Source organism: Grammomys surdaster, unplaced genomic scaffold (assembly GCF_004785775.1).
Source record: "Grammomys surdaster isolate TR1022 unplaced genomic scaffold, NIH_TR_1.0 183, whole genome shotgun sequence".
Lineage (NCBI taxonomy): Eukaryota > Metazoa > Chordata > Mammalia > Rodentia > Muridae > Grammomys > Grammomys surdaster.
In genome coordinates, this window is record NW_021604628.1 from 132,562 (window position 1) to 146,550 (window position 13,989).

Below are 13,989 nucleotides of genomic sequence, written 5' to 3' on the forward strand. Positions count from 1 at the left end.
CCTTCAGTTACCCTGTCCCTGACAGCCTGAGAATACTTTCCAGACCCCCTTCTGTGTGGCGCCTTCCTTCCCCAGTCCTCATCAGCGTTCCCAAAGGCCTGCTTCTAGAACATGCGTCCCAGGCCGCTCAAGAGAAGAGAGCCACGTCTCTAGAGAGACGCAGAGGGCCTGGCTACCATCTCTCAGGAGCTCAGGGCTAGCACTTCTTCTAGGCCCCGCCTAACAGTTACCTAGCAACGCCAGCTACTACAGGTAGGAGCCTGGCTTGCTATAAAAGGACTGTTTGGCCTCTCTCACTCTCTCTGACCGCCCCCTGCCCTCTCTCTTTCTCTCTTTCCTCCTCCCTTCCCCTCTCTGTCTCTCCACCTGTTCACAGCTGGCCTCTTCTCTTTCTCTCTCCTCTCTCCTCTCCTCCTCTGTCTCTCTCTCTGTCTCTTTCTGTCTCTCTGTCTCTCTGTCTCTCTCTGACACACACACACACACACACACACACACAGAGTCCCCTCTTTTTCTCTGTCTCTACTCCCTTCTCAATCCCTTTTCTCGTGCCCCAAAACAAACTTCATTTTATACTAGACCCATCGCTAATGGTTGGTACCTGGGGGTTGTGGTTGGGGGTGGGGCGGCGGCTCAGCACAGGCCCGCTAAGACACGCCCCCTTCTCTCCGCATCACACCGTGGTTTTTACAAACCATCACTCACTGACCTCGCACTACTCGTTCACTCCTTCAACAAAATATTTCCTGTGCCTCTGAGTTTGGGAAGTTTAGATTTACAGAAATATGGTGTTCTAGGCTCCTGGGAGCAATCTAGGTCCTGAATTCAACTATTATTCTTACACGCCATGTTAAATTTTCTACAGGGCTGCAGAGATGCCTTAGCAATTAAGAGCACCCGCTGCTGTTGCAGGGGCTCCCAGTTCAGTTCCCAGGCCCTTGTCAGGTGACTCACAGCTCTAGGAGATCCAACGGGCCTCCACAGGCACCAGACTCACGTGTGCACATACCCACACTCAGACATGCAAAATTAAAAATAAAAATAAGGGGGCTACAGAGATGGCTCAGTAATCAAGAGCACTGTCTGCTCTTCCAGAGGACCTGGGTTCAATTCCCAGCACCCACACAACAGCTCACAATTGTCTGCAACTCCAGTTCCAGGGGATCTGATGCCCTTTTCTGTCCTCTGATGTCACCTGCGCACACTGTACAGATATGATATACGCTTAGGTGCAAAATTAATTTAATTTTATTTTTTGGTTTGAGACAGGGTTTTTTTTGGGGGGGGGGGGAGGTGACAAGATAAAGTTTCTCTGTGTAGCCTTGGCTGTCCTGGAACCTGCTCTGTAGACCAGGCTGGCCTTGAACTCAGAGATCCACCTGCCTCACTGAGATTAAAGGTGTGTGCCACCACCACCAGGCTAATAAACTGAATTTTAAAAAACATACAAACACATAAGCAGACACTTCTTTGAAAGAGAAAAAGGAAAGAAATCCTGAGCCCCTGAAGTCTTCCTGAGGGAAGTCTGTCTTTACCGAGTTACATTCAGCTCAACCCTGGGTGGTTTGATTGACCCGAATCAGAACAAACAAAAAGCACAGGAGACAAGATGCAGGGTAGACAGGCCTTTGGGCTCTGTCCGGCACTGGCTGCTTCCTGTATTGTACACAGGACGTAACAGCAGCTCCAGCCAGGGCCAGGCTTTCACTTGGTGTCCTTGAGGACACGGTCTTTGATGCTGAGCCAGCAAAAACAACTCCACAAACTATGGCTGCTGCACCTGGGAGCCCAACACCGTCCACTGGTTCCCACTGGAACAGGGATGCAAGCAATTGGCACACACATACACACACACATACACACACACTGCACACATACACACACATACACCGCACACCATACATGTGTGTACATGTGCCCGGGTGCACACATGTACAAATAAAATTAAAAGTTAAAAGCAAACTATTTCAGAAAAAGAAATTGCTTGTGTAGTGAATATGCCCTGCTGTTAATCCCTAAACCTTATAATTTAACAGCTGGCGGTATAGCATTAGGTTGTTATAGGTACAATAAGTAATTCAGAGACCCTTCAAATATACAGGATGCCAGAGGTTATGGGTAACTAATACTCTGGGTTTTTGTTTTTTTGTTTTTGGTTCGAGACAGGGTTTCTCTGTGTAGCCCTGGCTGTCCTGGAACTCACTCTGTAGACCACGCTGGCCTCGAACTCAGAAATCCGCCTGCCTCTGCCTCCCAAGTGCTGGGATTAAAGGCGTGCGCCACCACTGCCTGGCTAATACTCTGTTCTTAAAAGAGGAACATTATGGATTTTAGAAGAGTATACACACACACATACATATATATATACATACATATACACACATATATGTAGGAGGAGCTAAGGGGAGGAGTAAGGAGAGGAAGAGGAGGAGTAAAGAGGAGAGGAGGAGCTAGGAGAGGAACTAGAGAGAGGGGGGAACATGGAGGCAGATGTTCACACATCTGTAGCAGTCAAAGGTGGTTGGTATATCTAGGTTGGGTATTGGGTTACACTTCTGATTGTATGGGCATCTTGTTACTGATCATTACCAAATATATAAGCTTTTGGATAATTTAAGCATTAGAGTCTCATTTTCTTACTGGGCCCGTGTGGATGGTGGAATGATCTGGGCAATGCCCAGCCTTGGGGAGACAGCATGGAAGATTGGCAGAGCCATCTCCCACGCTGACATCTCATGGGTGGCAGGGCTGGTGTTTTCTAGCTGGCCGTTTCTAGCTGCAGCATGCACGTGGCCTCCAGCCAAGAAACATGGCGGCTGAGCTAGGCAGAGCCGCCACAGCTTAAATAGTCGGCATGACCGGCGGCCGTTTTAAATAATTATTGCAACACATATGTACACATATATGTATATGTATGTGTGTGTGTGTATATATATATATACACATACATATGTTTGCGTATATATGTATTTATTTCTCTGTATAGTTGAGGGCACAGGATAAAAATTAAGGGTTTCATTGTCATTTTCCTATTGTTTTGATTTTGAAACCACACAAATACCTACTCAAAGGATTTCAAGATATATTCTAACTGTATTTTATTCCATGTGCCTACGTGTGTGTGCACAGCATGGGGTACATGTTGGGGTCAGAGAACAACTTTCTGGAATCCGGGTCTCCTTCTCATGTGGGTCCGGGGGAATTGAACTTAGGCTCTCAGACTTGTTGGCAAGCCCCTTTACTGGCTAAGCCATCTAGTCGACCCAAAAGATTAACAAGATGGAGAACATTTCCCTTTGGAAGGGCAGGGGATGAGTATGTATATCTACCAACCTAAGCAGAAAGATGAGAATCCCTCCTCTGCAAAAGAGACAGAGGTCTTGTGCTCAATAAAATGTTTATTTCGATTTTTAAAAAAGAAACGCTACATACTAAAAACTCAGAATGTGTACACACAGGACTCGTAATTACTAACGAACTTTCTTAGGACTAGAAATTCTTTTAACAGGGGTGGGAGGGGCTGTGAGACAGACAGAGCCTGGGAAAATGAGAAAGAGTAAAACGAACGCAACAGGCAGAGCCATCTGGGTGGACCTCGGGTGAGCCTCGGGCGAGCCTCAGGAGAACTTCGGGTGGGCCTCGGGTGAGCCTCGGGTGTAACTGTCTCAACCTCTGGCTCCCTAGAAAGTGAGCTTGCTGGGCAAGCAGGAGGGGATGGGGCTGGAGAGATGTCTGTGGGCCTCAGGGTGAGGGATGGGGTCAGGCGAGGCCTGAGAAAGAACGAGATCTGCCTGGCACAGTCGGAGCAGGAGATAGACCAGGAACAGGTGATGGTGTCCAGCGTGCAAGGGAAGGTCCAGGGCGCGGGTCTGCATATTGGCGACCCAGCTCGTTCCAACTTTGCACAGAGCATAGGATCTGGGGCCCAAATAGACCAGGTTCTGAACAAAGTTGGTTCTTAATGAAGATACAGGTGATAAATGCAGGGTCAGAGGGCACGATGGGGGTTGGGGGGGAGAAGTTTGTAAAGAGGTTCACAGGGGTTACTCTTGATGTCCTCTGTGTGGCCAGGCCTCCCACGCTCCCTGACTTCTCTGGCGGTTCGCATCTTCTGTAGACTCTGGACATCCAATCAGCAACTTCAGTAAACCAGCACAGACACAGAACTTCAGCGGTGGGAGGAGGCGGGGTCAAGGATTTGTCCCCCTCCCCCCAGCTTGACTCCTGCCCCTTCGGAGGCAGCCGGAGGGTGGGGCTTGTCTGTCTCTCCTTTTACAGCAAATGGTTGTTCCAGAAAAATCTCAGCAGCACCTGGCCTCTCACGAACATCAGCTCCACGAAAGGAACCAGCGCATCCCCGACTTCCTGCAGAAAATGCTGTGTGGAAAGACAGTTTTGTGTGTGTGTTAAGCTGCTAATTTGGGACCGGCGGGAAGTCTCTGCAGGGAAAGGTGCTAGCCTAACAACCCGAGCTCATGTGCTGATGGAGAAAACCAACTCTTGCAAGTTAGCTTCCGACCTCCACATTCAGATATTTCTCTCTCCCCCCACCCTTTCTGAGCCACCTCATCCCCAACCTCTAACATAAATAAGAATTACAAAGTGGTGGCACATGCCTTTAATCCCAGCACTTGGGAGGCAGAGGCAGGCAGATTTCTGAGTTCGAGGCCAGCCTGGTCTACAGAGTGACTTCCAGGCCAGCCAGGGCGGTACAGAGAAACCCTGTCTCGAAAAAAAAAGGGGGGGGGGGGGAAGAGGGGCTGGAGAGATGGCTCAGTGGTTAAGAGCACTGACTGTTCTTCCAGAGGTCCTGAGTTCAATTCCCAGCAACCACATGGTGGCTCACAACCATCTGCAATGGGGTCTGATGCCCTCTTCTGGTGTGTCTGAAGACAGCGACAGTGTGTTCACATAATGAAATAAATAAATAAATAAATAAATAAATACTTTTTTAAAAAGATTTATTTATTTATATGTGTATGTGGGTGTTATTATCATTAACAATGTCTATGTATGAGGGGTGTGCACCTGCACGCAGGCACCCACCGAGGGTCAGAGGTTACAGAATGCCCCTAGAGCTGAAGTTAACAAGTGCTTGTGAGACATCTCAATGTCCTTTGGAAAAGCAGTACGTGCTCTTCATTGACATCTCTCCTGCACCTTTACGGGTATTCATTTTGACGCATGCGTGTCTATGCAGCACTTGCATGCAATGCCCGCTCTGGCCAGAAGAGGGCAGCAACCCCGTGAAACTTCAGGAACAGTTGTGAGCCGCCATGTGGGTGCTGGGAATTGAACTCGGGACCTCTGGAAGAGCAGTCGGTGCTCTTAACCACTGAGTCAGCTCTCCAGTCTCCAGCAGGTGTCACTCTTAAGGCGCTGCCTCCCTTTCTCCCTGTCTCGCTCCCAGACACCTCCTATAATCTGATAATTAACGTCATTTACTATTTGTCTCCTTCAGAAACTCCCGGAGGCCGGGCTTTGGTCCCTTTCTGACCGTGGCTGTAACTCGGAGTTTAAGCGGTGGCTGACACACAGCCGGAGCTCCTTCGTGAGAGGTGATTGGATGTGCTGCGGACCAGATCGAGTACTGGGAAGCCGCCAGCAAGGGAATAAGGAATGTGGACTTGGTTCTGAAGTTACTGAAAAACAAGGCATTTTGACCTCTCTGGAGTTGAATGCCCGTGGTCATGAGGTAAACCACAGAGCACTCCGTCTAAATCACCGCTCAGCCACTCAGCCGCCTCCCCTGACCTGTGCCCTGCAGTAACTCACAGGGCTGCTGGGAACTTTCTCAGAGACGAGCTCACTCACATACTGGAAGAAGCTGGCCTCCTTTCCCACCTCCTAGGAAACTTGGAATTCCCTGTTGTATTACTACATAGCTCAGGTCCCTAGGAACAATGTAATGACCCAGTCAGGCTAATTTGGTTAAATTTAGAGATTGTTCCCAGAGGGACAGTCCCCAGGGCCCAGGAGGGATCCATATTGACACAAAGATCTTCATTAGGCTAAGAAGCCAAAGTGTGAAGCCATGGGGTTGTTTTGTTTTGCTCGAAACAACATCTTAAACAGCCCAGGTTAGCCGCAAACTCCCTGTGGAGCTGAGAATGGCCTTGAACTCCCAATCCCCCTGCCTCTGCCTCACGAGTGCTGGGATTATAGGTCTGAGCCACCACACCTGGTTTCTAAGTGTAGTATCCTAAAAGTTTATATGTGTGGAAATTACATGGCCTAGATTTGGGATCGGGAGAGATGCAGTAACAAAAAAACTATACAAAATAAGCAGGTGGAACAAAACCAGAAACCTCACACAACTAAACGGCTCTTATTTTAAGAAGCACAGAGCGCGTGAATATGTTTGTTTAAGTGAAAAGAACAGAGCAAAACCAAACAAACCAAAAACCAAACAAACAAAAACCCAGCTTCAGAACAATCAATCCGGGCTGGAGAGCTGGCTCAGTGGTTAAGAGCACTGACTGCTCTTCCAGAGGTCCTGAGTTCAATTCCCAGCAACCACATGGTGGCTCACAAACCTCTGTAATGGGATCCAATGCCCTCTTCTGGTGTGTCTGAAGACAGCGACAGTGTATTCATGTTAATAAAATAAATAAAAAATAAGAAAGAAAGAAAGAAAGAAAGGAAGGAAGAAAGAAAAGGTCAGTCTGACAGGCCAATATGTGGCTGCGAGTCACAGATCAGTGCTCCGCTGAGCCAGGTCTGAAACTGTTAGTTTGAAGTAGAAGAGACAGTAGCATGTTAGGGCCAAACCTAGGAGGTTTGTTCTGTTTTATAGACAGGGTATTACTGTGTTGTCCTGACTGGTTCTATAGACCAGGTTGGCCTTGAACTCACAGAGACCTGCCTGCCTCTGCCTCCCCAGTGCTGGGACTGAAAGTGTGTATCACCACACCTGGTCTGTCCATTATTTTTTAAACTATATTCTGAGGAGCCAGACCCAGTGGCATATCCCGGTAACCTCAGCAGGTGGGAGGCAGGATCAGGATGCCAGTCTACAAGTTCAAGGCCTGCCAGCTCTCTAAAGTGAGTCCCTGGTCTGAGCTACAGAGTGAAGCCCCATCTCAAAAGACGGACCACCAAACCAATAACAAGACCGACAAAAGCTGTGATTTAAAGGATCTGAGGTTCGAGTCTGCCATACAGACCAAGCAAGCTCTGGAAGTCTAGGTCAAAGCCTCCTGCAAGCAAAGCCAAGGTAGAAATTATTCTAGCTAAGGAGATGGGTGGAACAGGGCTGAGAGTCCAGGAGCAACCCCCCACAGCCACAGTCAATTGATTTTGAACAATAGGGCAAAAAAAAAAAAGTGTCTTCAACAACTGGGGCTGGGGTAACTAGAGACTTACATGGGGGTAGGTGAGGGGCTGGAGGAGACGAGCCTCTAACTCAGAGTCTACAAAATGAACTCCAAAAGGACCACAGACTCAAATTCTATAGCTACAACTAAAACTTCTAGAAGAATGGTATAAATCTTCATGGCCTTGGGTTAGGGCATTGCGTCTTCCTGAAGAGAGCAAAAAAAAAAAAAAAAAATACTAGCAATCAAAGGAACAATACATGAACTCAACTTGTTGGATATTGGAAACTTGCATTAAGGAATACCACCAGGAAACAGGATGGACTGGAGAGGCTTATCAGCTAAGAGCACTGGCTGCTCTTCCAACCGTCCTGGACTGGATTCCTAACACCTCCCATTTCATAGCCTTCTCTCCTCCAGGGCCAGGGGGTATCAGAATTCTGGCTTCTGAGGGTACTGCAGACACAGGCATGTAGGCAAAACACCCACACACATCAAATAATGTAAACATGTTTTTTAAAAAACATGGCCTAAAGGATTTGAGTAGACAAGGAGATTAGCAAATTGGGGGTGCAGAGACAGATAGGAGAGGGGGCTTACTTCCTCTCTTTCTTCAGCCTTCTACGGTAATCTGTCCTCCGATGTCAACTCCAGGGTTACAAATTTTAAAGGAAAGGTTGTGTGTTGTCTACATTTGGACTGGGATATAAAAACAGCCGTACTAACTTAGGAGCCCGGGTGGGTTTAAGGGCCAGAAGGTTGCTCTGAGGGACAGCACTGGCCTCCTGCCAGGGAACCTCCATGATCACTCTCCATTGCTGCAGGTGTCTGGGGGAGCACTAAACTTGCTGTGGGCTTCGTCACCCCAAAGGTTCCAAATGGTACAGACCAGTCCACCTGACTATCTCTCGATGACATAGGTGCTGGCTACCTTTCCCTGTCAACTCGCCACAAGCTAGAGTCACTGGAGTGGAGGGACCCTCAGTTGAGAAAATGTCTCTGTAAAATTGGGCTGCGTGCCATTGTGGTAATACCACACAGATCTCCCGCCCCCCCCCCCCAAGAATAAAGCATTGACTGCTGGTTCAGGCCGCAACCTAAGTGAGTCCACATCTGCTACCCATAGATGACCATCCTGCCTGTCCTTAGGCCACAGTGTCAGGTTCAGGTAGGAGACCAAATGTTGGCGGTTAGGTCGGGACCCCGATCACCCCTGCACAAGCTGGGAACCCCCATCCCCACCCCCATCTGCTCTTCTTCCCTTAACTCTGCCAGCACAGAAAAAACTGTTATCACTTCCTGTCTCTAAGTTTCTGGTGACCCACCGAAGAGTACTCGAACAGGGGCTCAGTTTTTGACCATTTATGGGCACAGTCCCAGCTCCTAGCTGGTACATGTGCCTATGATCTATAAACCTTCCTTGTTTCATCTGAGGTCCATGACTTTATTGACCTCTACCAGTGAGATCAGTGAACCTGCCTGAGAGTTGACATTTCGGAGAAACCAGCTTTGCCCCAGGGTCATAGATTGCAGGTCTAATGTTTGGTGAGTAAACACCACTAATTCTGATCATTCCTGCGCACCCTGGTGACCTGGCGGCCATCGGTTTGTCTTCTCTTCCCTCCCCGAGCTGGCAGGCCCCTGCTGGTTCTCACCTCTTGAATCATTCTGTGATTGACACTGTCCCCAATGTGTCTGAGCTGCATGGCCAGTGTCTGGACTTCTTCCGGCTGGTGACGTTTCTGGCCAGTGTTCTCTTTAGGCTGACAAATCGGACTGGGACCTGCACGGACAGAAGTGTTCGAGAGACAGACATTGACTTTGTAAAGAGCCACCTCCAACAATTCAGAACTGTCCTCGAGCGCCGCGTGTGCGCGTGCACATACGCGTGTACGTGATGAGTTTGTGTTTATTTCCAATTCCCTTCCTATGAAACAAGGATATGCATCAAGCCATATTCCAAGTGTTCAACAATATTCCAAGTGTCCAGCATCCACGGGCTGCTTTTAAGCAACACAAGAGTGTCAACCACTCATGGGTGCATTGGGGACCTTGCAAAGAATGAACATCAATAGAGAACTCCCGAATACTTCAGGAATAGAGTACAAGGGACATAAATGATGGCCGTAGGGGCTGGAGAGATGACTCCGGAGTTAAGAGCACTGGCAGCTCTTCCAGAAGAACCTGGTTCAATCCCCAACATCCAGACAACAGTTCACAGCCATCTGTAACTCCAGTTCTAGGGGATCAGAAGCCCTCAACGTCCTCTTTCTGACCTCAGTACCAGACACACGTAGTAGTGCACAGACAGACACTCAGGCAAAGCACTTATACGCATAAATTTTGTTCTAAAATTAGCTATCGGAGGACCGCGGGCTCCGGAGGTCAGGGCTTCTATAAGTACTTGGATTTTTACACTGCTCAGTGATGGGGTCTCAATACCTCCTCACCTTAACCTTGCCTTTGCTACAGCCCAAGGCTCCAGCCTAACTGCTCAGAAGCACATACTCCAATAAGCTGTCCGTAGACGTCACGTGCTCCCCTTCCACCAATGGGAAGGAAGTACCACGGAGGTGCTTCTGAGTAGCAGGCAGCTCCTCCCTCTCCCTCCCCCACCTTCCCTCCATCCCTGCGTTCTTCCCTTCCTTCTAACGACACCTCTTTAATTTTTCAGTGTTCGTCTTTTCCCTTATTTTTCACTTTCTTGGCGATGTATTTTCAATTTTGTGTGTAAGTTACAGGTGGCTGTGAGCCACCCGGTTGGACGCTGGAAACAATCACTAGTCTTTTACATTTGTTTTGCTTTGTTGTTTTTCCAATGTTCTTTTTTTTTTTTTTTTTTTTAATCTGTGTAGCCCTAGGCTGTCCTGGAACTTGCGCTGTAGAGGAAACTGGCCGGGAACTCACAAAGATCTGCCTGCATCTGCTTCTTAGGCGATTAAAGGTGCACACCACCACTGCCCACTCCATCTCCAGTCTTAACCGCTGAGCCCTCTCTCTAACCTCTAGAATTTACAAGCTTTACCCATTGAGCCATCTGTCCAGCCTCCCTGAAGATAACGTTTTATAAAAAGATAGTCGTGGCTTAGTGAGATGGCACACACCTTTCACTCCAGCACCCAGGAAGTACAGGCAGGAGAATCTACGAATTCAAACCCAACTTGGTCTACACGGGGATTGCTGGCCCGCTAGGGCTACACAGTGAGACCTTGTCCAGATAATTAAAAATAAAGATGAATTGATCTATTTTAGTTGATTTCAAGTTTTCCTAGTTTTTCTCACCAGTGGCTCGGAGCTAATAATTTTTTTTTTTTAAAACAAAGAGATGAATAAGTTTACCCATCTTCCTGCGGTTAATTTTTATTTTAAAAAACTTATGTTTCATTTATGCTTATGTGGTATGGGGAATGCCCTTAGAGGCCTCATGAAAGTGGGTTCCAGTTTCCCTGGAGTTACAGACAGCTGTGAGCCACCATGAGGTGCTAGGGATCAAACCCTAGTCCCTCTGCAAGCACAAAACCTTACCCTTAACTACTGAGCCATCTCTCCATTACTTTAATTTTTAAACAATGCATTTAACATCCTAGTTTATATTCCCAATACTGATAAAAAGCACATATATTAAAAGTAAATATTTACCTGAGCTTGATGTTAATGCCTTACCTGGGTTCCTTGGCATAGCTGGAACGAGCTGCAGACAAACAAGTTGGGTCACGTACTTCTCTGAAGAAGTTTGTTTGCCCATAGTGATCTGTAACAATGTTACTTTGAAAGCCCGATACAGCCAGCAGTGGTGGCGCACACCTTTAATCCCAGCACTTGGGAGGCAGAGACAGGTGGATTTCTGAGTTTGAGGCCAGCCTGGTCTACAGAATGAGTTCCAGGACACCCCGGGCTATACAGAGAAACCCTGTCTTGAAAAAACAAACAAAAAAACAAAAACAACAACAAAAAAGAAAGTTGGATACAGAACTTCTTTAGGTTTATAAACAATGCTATTGGGTGTGATTTGTTGTTGTTTTTTTCTCTTGGAAAATACATCCTCACACGGGGTTCCCAGGAAATGTTTGGTGTGTGTTAAATGAACAGCAATGCATTAATATGAGTGATTTTCCCCACAAACACATGAGTCCTGTCTGTGGGTGAGAAACGGGAGACCGTACTCTTAAATGTGTTTTTCTTTTCTTCCTTCCTTCCTTCCTTCCTTTCTTCCTTTCTTTCTCTCTCTCTCTCTCTCTTTTTTTTTTTTTTTTTTTGGTTTTTTGAGACAGGGTTTCTGTTATAGCCCGGGTTGTCCTAGAATTCACTCAATAGACCAGGCTGGCCTCAAACTCAGAAATCCACCTGCCTCTGCCTCCCAAGTTCTGGGATTAAAACCACCACTGCCCGGCCATGTTTTTATTTTCTTTAAAACTTATTTTACATACAGATATTTTGCCTGCTTTGTACATGTATGTGCACCAGAAGCAGTCAGTCCCCTCGGAGGGGAAAAGAGAGAGGCAAATCCCCTAGGATTGTGACCTGATACATGGGTGCTGGGATCCGAACCTGGGTCTTCTTCGAGAGAAGTTGTTGGGAATCAACTCCTAGCTGAAAGCGGCTATCATTTTTTGCAACCATCTTGGGTCATATATTTGCACATTGATACTTTTTTACCCTGACAAGAGACTTGTTTCTCGAGCATGATACTTTTGTAAGCAGCCCACAACAGCTGAGCACACTCTGATAAACATCTTGTTTTTCTCAGACATAGCCTGGACTTGCTGTTTAGTGCCCCCAGCTGCAAGGCACTCATGGTTAAGTGTCTCCAGCTGCACTTCCCTGCTTGTGCTTTTATACCCACCATTGCCTTTCAAGAAACGAGCCTTGATCAGACAACTGTCTTGTCTCTGTTCTCTCATCTCTTACCCCTCCATCCCCACTATCTCCCTTGCAGACCTGGTTGACTGACCGGGTCATCTGGCGTGGGGCATCGAGAATGAGAGACCCTGTAAGGGACTTTACTGGAAGAAGGGTAGACCGAAAATTAAGAAGTGAAACAAAGGTGATTGCATTGAGACTGGTAAGTTATAGTAAAGAAAATGGGGTAAGGAATAAATCAGTGTGAAGTATATGTGGAACAGATGAGGAAGGCTTTAAAGACACGCGGAGGAAAGGTGAATATTCAGCATTTGTTGTCATTTTTTTTTTAATTAGAGAGTTATGTCCCTGGTTTCCCCCAAGAAGGAACCATTGATAAAAAAGATGACATGGAGCTGGAGATGCACTTAAAGATTTTTACAGGACATTTGGGCCTGAAAAGGTCCCAGTTACTGTCTTCTCATATTGGAACTTGATAAATGAAATGATCTCAACAAAGTGTCCGTCGATAGCAATAGCGGCGGTTGTTGAAGAGGGTGAAAAAAATTTTAAATTTAGTGAAAAGAAAGAAAAAGGAAAAGAAAAAAAAAGAAAAGGTTGATTCTTCTAAGGAAGAAATAGATTTAATTTCTCTAGATAGTGATGATGATAAGGGAACGACCTCTCAAAGGTCATTCAATAGGCCCCAAAATTTGGATCAGACTTTAGAGGCAGAGAATCCAAGAAAGAAATGACTCAACTGTTCAAAGGAAAAAGATAAAATGCATAGATCCAAAATACGACCAAAGGTTGATGAGGATTTGTTAGGGTCAGACTGAGACGACCTAGAGGAAGAGGTGGCCAAATATTACCCTGAATGGCCCTCTTCACGAAGGCCCCTTCCATATGCGCCTCTGCCTTCAAATGCTCCCACTATGGGGATGGTGGTTGTAGATCCCAGAAAGGAGTTACAGGAAAAGATTTTTTTCCTTAAACAACAAATAGAGTTAGAAGAAGAGCATCAGGACTGAATTAGCTATAAAAGTTAAAGACAGGGAAGATATCTCTTGAAGGCAAGACCACCCACAAAAATCCCCTGGGTCCTTGAGTTCCTCGATTCAGAGTCAAAAGACGGCCCTCTGGCTTTAGATCAACCAGAGGAGGGAGAGGCTGAGGCCTTCCCTGTATTAGAGACCACAGATGCTCAAAAGGTTGCCTGGAGACATCACACAGAATTTAATTTTCAAATCATTAAAGAATTAAAAATACAATGTCACAATACAGTGCCACTGCTCCTTTTACTCTTGCAATCTTAGAATCTGCTGAAGAGGAGTGGCTGACTCCTGGTGGTTGGGATACTCTAGTGAGAGCAGTTCTTAGTGGTGGTGATCATCTTATTTGGAAATCAGAGTATCATGAGAATTGTAGAGACAGCTAGGAGAAACGTTCAGGCAGGCAATGGTTGGTCCTTTGATGCCTTAGTGGGAGAAGGGCAATTTGCTTCAAGTGATAACCAGATGCAATATGACCCAGGCTTATTTGCTTAAATCCAAAACGCAGCCATGAAGGCTTGGCGCAAACTCCCGGTAAAGGGAGACCCTGGTGCATGTTTGACAGCAATCAGACAAGGACTTAATGAACGATTTTCTGATTTTGTTTATTGATTAATGACAAGAGCAGGGAGGATTTTTGGTAATGTGGAGGCAGGTGTAGATTATGTGAAACAGTTTGCATATGAAAATGCCAATTCTGCCTGCCAGGCGGCCATTAGACCCTACAGGAAGAAGACAGACCTCACTGGGTACAATCTACAGTTAAACAAAAACCTATAATGACA